Genomic DNA, 10,085 nt, shown 5'->3' with positions numbered 1-10,085 from the left:
GTGGGAGGTGAAATTTTCATGTTTTGAAGCAACCCTGCAAACTTATGGCACAATGCAGAAAACGCGTTTTCGGCCAGAGATAAGGTCGATTCAGGAACACCAAACATAAAATTATTGTTAACTTTGGAAAAACACTTCAGAGAGCTTAGATTTGATGTGCAACTACTAGAAAGACCCTTTCTGCTATAGTGGGAGTTGAAAATTTCATGTTCTGAAGCTTTCCTGCAAAGTTATGGCACAATGCGTAAATCGTGTTTTCAGCCTGAGATAAGGTCGATTCCGGAACGCCAAACATAAAAGTGTTGATAACTTTGGAAAAACACTTCAAACAGCTTTGATTTGATGTGCACCTACTCGAAAGACCCTTTCTGCTATTGTGGGAGGTGAAATTTTCATGTTCTGAAGCTTCCCTGCAAAGTTATGGCACAATGCAGAAAACGCGTTTTCAGCCTGAGATAAGGTGGGTTCCGGAACGCCAAACAAAAAAATATGATGACTTTGGAACAACACTTCAGACAGCTTAGATTTGATGTGCAACGACTAGAAAGACCCTTTCTGCTATAGTGGGAGGTGAAAATTTCATGTTCTGTAGCTTCCCTGCAAAGTTATGGCACAATGCAGAAAAGGCGTTTTCAATAAGGTGCGTTCCGGAACGCCAAAGATAAAAATGTTGATAACTTTGGAAAAACACTTCAGACAGCTTAGATTTGATGTGCAACTACTAGAAAGACCCTTTCTGCTATCGTGGTCGGTGAAAATTCGATGTTCTGAAGCTTCCCTGGAAAGTTATTGCACAATGTGTAAAACGCGTTTTCAGCCTGAGATAAGGTCGATTACGGAACGCCAAACATTAAATTGCGGATAACTTTGGAAAAACACTTCAGACAGCTTAGATTTGATGTGCAACTACTACAAAAGACCCTTTCTGATATAGTGGGTGGTGAAAATTCGATGTTCTGAAGCTTCCCTCCAAAGTTATGGCAAAATGCGTAAAACGCGTTTTCAGTCTGAGATAAGGTCGATTCCGGAACGCCAAACATAAAAATGTTGATAACTTTGGAAAAACATATCAGACAGCTTAGATTTGATGTGCAACTACTAGAAAGACCCTTTCTGCTATAGTGGGAGGTGGAAATTTCATGTTCTGAAGCTTCCCTGCCAAGTTATGGCACAATTCCGAAAACGCGTTTTCAGCCAGAGATAAGGTCGATTCCGGAACGCCAAACATAAAAATGTTGATAACTTTGGAAAAACTCTTCAGACTGCTTAGATTTGATGTGCAACTACTAGAAAGTCCCTTTCTGCTATAGTGGGAGTTGAAAATTTCATCTTCTGAAGCTTCCCTGCAAAGTTATGGCACAATGCAGAAAACGCGTTTTCAGCCTGAGATAAGGTGGGTTCCGGAACGCCAAAGATAAAAATGTTGATAACTTTGGAAAAACACTTCAGACAGCCTAGATTTGATGTGCAATTACTAGAAAGACCCTTTCTGCTATAGTGGGATGTGAAAATTTCATGTTCTGAAGCTTCCCTGCAAAGTTATATCACAATGCAGAAAACGCGTTTTCAGCCAGAGATAAGGTCGATTCTGGAATGCCATGTATAAAAATGTTGATAACTTTGGAAAAACACTTCAGACAGCTTAGATTTGACGTGCAACTACTAGAAAGACCCTTTCTGCTGTAGTGGGAGTTGAAATTTTCATGTTCTGAAGCTTCCCTGCAAAGTTATGGCACAATGCAGAAAACGCGTTTTCAGCCAGAGATAAGGTCGATTCTGGAATGCCAAACATAAAAATGTTGATAACTTTGGAAAAACACTTCAGACAGCTTAGATTTGACGTGCAACTACTAGAAAGACCCTTTCTGCTGTCGTGGGAGTTGAAAATTTCATGTTCCGAAGCTTCCCTGCAAAGTTATGGCACAATGCAGAAAACGTGTTTTCAGCCTGAGATAAGGTCGATTCTGGAACGCCAAACATAAGAATGTTGATAACTTTGGAAAAACACTTCAGACAGGTTAGATTTGATGTGCAACTACTAGAAGGACCCTTTCTGCTATAGTGGCAGGTTAAAATTTCATGTTCTGAAGCTTCCCTCCAAAGTTATGGCACAATGCAGAAAATGCGTTTTCAGCCTGAGATAAGGTGGGTTCCGGAACGCCAAACATAAAAATGTTGATAACTTTGGAAAAACACTTCAAACAGCTTAGATTTGATGTGCAACTATTAGAAAGACCCTTTCTGCTATAGTGGGAGGTGAAAATTTCATGTTCTGAGGCTTCCCTGCAAAGTTATGGCACAAAGCAGAAAACGCGTTTACAGCCTGAGATAATGTGGGTTTCGGAACGCCAAACATAAAAAGTATGATAACTTTTGAAATACACTTCAGACAGCTTAGATTTGATGTGCAACTACTAGAAAGACCCTTTCTGCTTTAGTGGGATGTGAAAATGTAATGTTCTGAAGCTTTATGCAAAGTTATGGCACAATGCGTAAAACGCGTTTTCAGCCTGGGGTTGAAGGTCGATTCCGGAAAGCCAAACATAAAAATGTTGATAACTTTGGAAAAACACATCAGACAGCTTAGATTTGATGTGCAACTACTGCAAAAAGCCTTTCTGCTATAGTGGGAGTTGAAAATTTCATGTTCTGAAGCTTCCCTGCAAAGTTATGGCACAATGCAGAAAACGCGTTTTCAGCATGAGACATGGTCAATTACGGAACGCCAAACATAAAAATATGATAACTTTGAAAAAACACTTCAGACAGCTTAGATTTGATGTGCAACTACTAGAAAGACCCTTTCTGCTATAGTGGGATGTGAAAATGTAATGTTCTGAAGCTTTATGCAAAGTTATGGCACAATGCGTAAAACGCGTTTTCAGCCTGAGATAAGGTCGATTCCGGAACGCCAAACATAAAAATGTTGATAACTTTGGAAAAACACTTCAGACAGCTTAGATTTGATGTGCAACTACTAGAAAGACCCATTCAGCTATAGTGGGAGTTGAAAATTTCATGTTCTGAAACTTCCCTGCAAAGTTATGGCACATTGCAGAAAACGCATTTTCAGCCTGAGATAAGGTCGATTCAGGAACGCCAAACATAAAAATGTTGAAAATTTTCAAAAAACACTTCATACAGCTTAGATTTTATGTGCAAGTACGAGAAAGACCCTTTCTGCTATAATGGGAATTGAAAATTTCATGTTCTGAAGCTTCCCTGCAAAGTTATGGCACAATGCCGAAAAAGCGTTTTCAGCCTGAGATAAGGTTGATTCCGGAACACCAAACATAAAAATGTTGATAACTTATGAAAGACACTTCAGACTGCTTAGATTTGATGTGCAACTACTAGAAAGACCTTTTCTTCTATAGCGGTAGGTGAAAATTTCATGTTCTGCGGCTTCCCTGCAAAGTTATGGCACAATGCAGAAAACACGTTTTCAGACTGAGATAAGGTGGGTTCCAGAACGGCAAACATAAAAATGTTGATAACTTTGGAAAAACATTTCAGACAGCTTAGATTTGATCTGCAACTACTAGAAAGACCCTTTCTGCTATAGTGGGTGGTGAAAATTTCATGTTCTGAAGCTTTATGCAAAGTTATGGCACAATTCGTATCACGCGATTTCAGCCTGAGATAAGGTCGATTCCGGAACGCCAAACATGAAAATGTAGATAACTTTGGAAAAACACTTCAGACAGCTTAGATTTGATGTGCAACTACCAGAAAGACCTTTTCTGCTATAGTGGAAGTTTAAAATTTCATGTTCTGAAGCTTCCTTGCAAAGTTATGGCACAATGCGGAAAACACGTTTTCAGCCTGAGATAAGGTCGATTCCGGAACGCCAAACATAAAAATGTTGATAACTTTGGAAAAACTCTTTAGACAGCTTAGATTTGATGTTTAACTACTAGAAAGACCCTTTCTGCTATCGTGGGATGTGAAAATTTCATGTTCTGAAGCTTCCCTGCAAAGTTATGTCACAATGCAGAAAACGTGTTTTCAGCCTCACATAAGGTCAATTCCAGAACGCCAAACATAAAAGTGTTGATAACTTTGGAACAACACTTCAGACAGCTTAGATTTGATGTGTAACTACGAGAAAGACCCTTTCTGCTATAGTGGGAGGTTAAAATTTCATGTTCGGAAGCTTCCATGCAAAGTTATGCCACAATGCAGACAACGCGTTTTCAGCCTGAGATAAGGTCGATTCCGGTTGATGTGCTACTACTAGAAAGACCCTTTCTGCTATATTGGGACGTGAAAATTTCATGTTCTGAAGCTTCCCTGCAAAGCTATGGCACAATGCAGAAAACAATTTTTCATCCTGAGATAAGGTCAATTCCGGAACGCCAAACATAAAATGTTGATAACTTTGGAAAAACACTTCAGACAGCTTAGATTTGATGTGCAACTACTAGAAAGACCCTTTCTGCTACAGTGGGGGGTGAAAATTTCATGTTCTGAAGCTTCACTGCAAAGTTATGGCACAATGCAGAAAACGCGTTTTCAGCCCGAGATAAGGTCGTTTCCGGAAAGCCAAACATAAAAATGTTGATAGCTTTCGAAAAACACTTCAGACAACTTAGATTTGATGTGCAACTACAAGAAAGACCCTTTCTGCTATAGTGGGAGGTGAAAATTTCATGATCTGAAGCTTCCCTGCAAAGTAATGGCACAACGCAGAAAACGCGTTTTCAGCCTGAGATAAGGTGGGTTCCGGAACGCCAAATATGAAAATGTTGATAACTTTGGAAAAACACTTCAGACAGCTTATATTTGATGTGCAACTACTAGAAAGACAATTTCTGCTATAGTGGTAGGTGAAACTTTCATGTTCTGAAGCTTTCCTTCAAAGTTATTGCAAAATGCAGAAAACGCGTTTTCAGCCCGAGATAAGGTCGTTTCCGGAAAGCCAAACATAAAAATGTTGATAGCTTTCGAAAAACACTTCAGACAACTTAGATTTGATGTGCAACTACTAGAAAGACCCTTTCTGCTATAGTGGGAGGTGAAAATTTCATGATCTGAAGCTTCCCTGCAAAGTTATGGCACAATGCAGAAAACGCGTTTTCAGCCTGAGATAAGGTCGATTCCGGAACTCCAAACATAAAAATGTTGATAACTTTGGAAAAACACTTCAGACAGCTTAGATTTGATGTGCGACTACTAGAAAGACCCTTTCTGCTATAGTGGGAGGTGAAAATTTCATGATCTGAAGCTTCCCTGCAAAGTTATGGCACAATGCAGAAAACGCGTTTTCAGCCTGAGATAAGGACGATTCCGGAACTCCAAACATAAAAATGTTGATAGCTTTCGAAAAACACTTCAGACAACTTAGATTTGATGTGCAACTACAAGAAAGACCCTGTCTGTTATAGTGGGAGTTGAAAATTTCATGTTCTGAAACTTTATGCAATGTTAAAGAACAATGAAGAAAACGCGTTTTCAGCCTGAGATAAGGTGGGTTCCGGAACGCCAAACATAAAAAAGTTGATAACTTTGGAAAAACATTTCAGACAGCTTAGATTTAATCTGCAACTACTAGAAAGACCCTTTCTGCTATAGTGGGAGGTGAAAATTTCATGTTCTAAAGCTTTATGCAAAGTTATGGCACAATGCGTAAAACGCGTTTTCAGCCTGAGATAAGGTGGGTTCCCAAAGACCAAAAATAAAAATGTTGAAAATTTTGGAAAAACACTTCAGACAGCTTAGATTTGATGTGCAACGACTAGAAAGACCCTTTCTGCTACAGTGGGAGGTGAAAATTTCGTGTTCTGAAGATTCCCTGCAAAGTTATGCCACAATTCAGGAAACGCGTTTTCAGCCTGAGATAAGGTCGATTCCGGAACGCCAAACACAAAAATATTGATAACTTTGGAAAAACACTTCAGACAGCTTAGATTTGATGTGCAACTACTAGAAAGACCCTTTCTGCTATAGTGGGAGGTGAAAATTTCATGTTCTGATGCTTTCCTGCAAAGTTATGGCACAATGCGTGAAACGCGTTTTCAGCCTGAGATAAGGTTGATTCCGGAACGCCAAACATGAAAATGTTGATAACTTTGGAAAAACACTTCAGACAGCTTAGATTTGATGTGCAACTACTAGAAAGACCCTTTCTGCTTCAGTGGGAGGTGAAAATTTCATGTTCTGAAGCTTCCATGCAAAGTAATGGCACAACGCAGAAAACGCGTTTTCAGCCTGAGATAAGGTGGGTTCCGGAACGCCAAACATAAAAATGTTGATAACTTTGGAAAAACACTTCAGACAGCTTATATTTGATGTGCAACTACTAGAAAGACAATTTCTGCTATAGTGGTAGGTGAAACTTTCATGTTCTGAAGCTTTCCTTCAAAGTTATTGCACAATGCAGAAAACGCGTTTTCAGCCTGAGATAAGGTGGGTTCCGGAACGCCAAACATAAAAATGTTGATAACTTTGGAAAAACACTTCAGACAGCTTATATTTGATGTGCAACTACTAGAAAGACAATTTCTGCTATAGTTGTAGGTGAAACTTTCATGTTCTGAAGCTTTCCATCAAAGTTAAGGAACAATGCAGAAAACGCGTTTTCTGTCTGAGATAAGGTGGGTTCCGGAACGCCAAACATAAAATGTTGATAACTTTGGAAAAACACTTCAGACAGCTTAGATTTGATGTGCAACTACTAGAAAGACCCTTTCTGCTACAGTGGGAGGTGAAAATTTCATGTTCTGAAGCTTCACTGCAAAGTTATGGCACAATGCAGAAAACGCGTTTTCAGCCCGAGATAAGGTCGTTTCCGGAAAGCCAAACATAAAAATGTTGATAGCTTTCGAAAAACACTTCAGACAACTTAGATTTGATGTGCAACTACAAGAAAGACCCTTTCTGCTATAGTGGGAGGTGAAAATTTCATGATCTGAAGCTTCCCTGCAAAGTTATGGCACAATGCAGAAAACGCGTTTTCAGCCTGAGATAAGGTCGATTCCGGAACTCCAAACACAAAAATGTTGATAACTTTGGAAAAACACTTCAGACAGCTTAGATTTGATGTGCGACTACTAGAAAGACCCTTTCTGCTATAGTGGGAGGTGAAAATTTCATGATCTGAAGCTTCCCTGCAAAGTTATGGCACAATGCAGAAAACGCGTTTTCAGCCTGAGATAAGGTTGATTCCGGAACTCCAAACATAAAAATGTTGATAGCTTTCGAAAAACACTTCAGACAACTTAGATTTGATGTGCAACTGCTAGAAAGACCCTTTCTGCTATTGTGGGACGTGAAAAGTTCATGTTCTGAAGCTTCCCTGCAAAGTTATGGCACAAAGCAGAAAACTCGATTTCAGCCTGAGATCAGGTGGGTTCCGGAACGCCAAACATAAAAATGTTGATAACTTTGGAAAAACACTTCAGACAGCTGAGATTTGATGTACAACTACTAGAAAGACCCTTTCTGCTATAGTGGGAGGTGAAAATTTCATGTTCTGAAGCTTCCCTGCAAATTCATGGCACAATGCAGAAAACGCGTTTTCAGCCTGAGATAAGGATGGTTCCGGAACGCCAAACATAAAAAAGTTGACAACTTTGGAAAAACATTTAAGACCGCTTAGACTTGATGTCCGACTACTAGAAAGACCCTTTCTGCTATAGTGGGAGGTGAAAATTTCATGTTCTGAAGCTTCCCTGCAAGTTATGGCACAATGCAGAAAACACGTTTTCAGCCTGAGATCAGGTCGATTCCTGAACGCCAAACATAAAAATGTTGATAACTTTGGAAAAAAACTCTTCAGACAGCTTAGATTTGATGTGCAACTACTAGAAAGACCCTTTCTACTATAGTGGGAGGTGAAAATTTCATGTTCTTAGGATTCCCTGCAAAGTTATGGCACAACGCAGAAAACACGTTTTCAGCCTGAGATAAGGTCGATTCCGGAACGCCAAACATAAAAATGTTGATAACTTTGGAAAAACAATTCAGACAGCTTAGATTAGATGTGCAACTACTAGAAAGACCTCTTCTGCTATAGTGGGAGGTGAAAATTTCATGTTCTGAAGCTTCCCTGCAAAGTTATGGCACAATGCAGAAAACGCGTTTTCAGCCCGAGATAAGGTCGATTCTGGAACACCAAACATAAAAATGTTGCTAACTTTGACAAAACACTTCAGACAGCTTAGATTTGATGTGTATCTAGTAGAAAGACCCTTTCTGCTCTAGTGGGAGGTGAAAATTTCATGTTCTGAAGCTTCCCTGCAAAGTTATTGCACAATTCAGAAAACGCGTTTTCGAACTGAGATTAGGTCGATTCCGGAACGCCAAACATAAAAATGTTGATAACTTTGGAAAAATACTTCAGACAGCTTAGATTTGATATGCAACTATTAGAAAGACCCTTTCTGCTATAGTGGGAGGTGAAAATTTCATGTTCTGAAGCTTCCCTGCAAAGTTATGGCACAATGCAGAAAACGCGTTTTCAGCCTGAGATAAGGTCGATTCCGGAACACCAAACCTAAAAATGGTGATAACTTTGGAAAAACACTTCAGACAGCTTAAATTTAGAGATAAGGTCGATTCCATGTGCTACTAACTACTAGATGCTCTGAACTCAGGGTGAACTTGTAAGCAGACAATGTTTTTAAGCTGAGCTTGCAATTATGGTTAACGCTTAGAAGGTACGTCGTATTAATAGAACATTGCGGTCTTCACTTAGAAGATAAGTTACATTTATCAAAACAACGAAAGTAACACTCAGCATGTTCAATAAATCTAAAACATTTGCATAAGACATGATGGGTGTCTCTAATGAAGTTAAAACTTTCCACAAAGGACGACAGCTAGAACACGTGATATAAATTAAAACTTTCCACTGAAGATGACAAGAACACGTCATCCATTAATGACGCATTGGGGGATTGTTTATTGAAATCAGCAATGTTACTATAAATGTCTAGGATAAACTGACCCCTCTCTCTCTTGCTCTCTCGCTTTTGGCTTCATCCGTTTGCTGTAAGGTCTTGTATCTTAACTTGGGACGGTGCTCTTTCTCTTGCTCTTAGGCCATTTGATATAACTCATTTTGTTGTTCTCTTATGGTTTTTATTATTGATTGGCTGATTTTTATTATTGATTCTTTTGACTTAATCTCTTTTATTGCATATACTTTGAATATATTTTTATGATCTTTGACTTAATCCTTTTTATTGTTCGCATTTTGATTTTATGATTTTTTAACATTTATGTATGTGCACTAGCGTCTGGCAGTGCCTTTGACTTTGTTGGGTATTAGCGTCTGGCAATACCCTTGAGCTTATTGATGTTTATTGATTTTATTGTTTTTATTATCCTTTTTTGAATTTTACTGTTTTGTTATCCTTTTTATCATTTTTTGAAGAAATACTTTTGATATAAAAACAAAATAAAACTGAGTACGAATTAAGTACTGAAAAGGCACAACGGCATTGATCCCTGACTACTAAAGAATCGACTGGCTCCTGTACTACCATCAACTGGGTTATAGGTGAGTTAATGCTCGATTGAATTAATGTTTGATTTCCTTCCCTGTGCACATGTAGTGAATGTCTCGACTGGTAACATTATTCCATCCTGAGTTATTATGTCAATGATAAAGTGGTAGTTCAGAAGGCTGAGGTAATATTTCATTTAAGGAATGGATTGAGGATCTAATCATGTGTCCCTAAACGAAGGTAAGTACAGAGACTACGGTAGAAGGTGTAGCATTGTAAGGTCAAGAACCTGTTTCTCAACAGGTCGGGCGAATTAAATAACCCGTTCAGTGAAGCGCCGACACTACTCACTAATATAATCAGATGAAGTTGATACATCTATTATAGTTTTTGAACCATGTCTGCAACAATAGGCTGACTGAGTTGACCACACGAGGGGGCCCTTTACCAAAAAAGGCAAAGGGAGGTAGTGTACTCGGAACTTGGGACGGCTTATGTTATTGCCAATTGCCCTGTACACAAAACCTTGAAATCCAAACCCGACGACATGGCGCCCGAACAGGGACATGATTGAAAAACGTACAATCTATTTGTGAGTAACTGGACACCAGAGTGAAACTCTGACCGGAAAAG

Source organism: Synchiropus splendidus, chromosome 8 (assembly GCF_027744825.2).
Source record: "Synchiropus splendidus isolate RoL2022-P1 chromosome 8, RoL_Sspl_1.0, whole genome shotgun sequence".
Lineage (NCBI taxonomy): Eukaryota > Metazoa > Chordata > Actinopteri > Syngnathiformes > Callionymidae > Synchiropus > Synchiropus splendidus.
Note: the sequence above shows the minus strand (reverse complement) of the source record.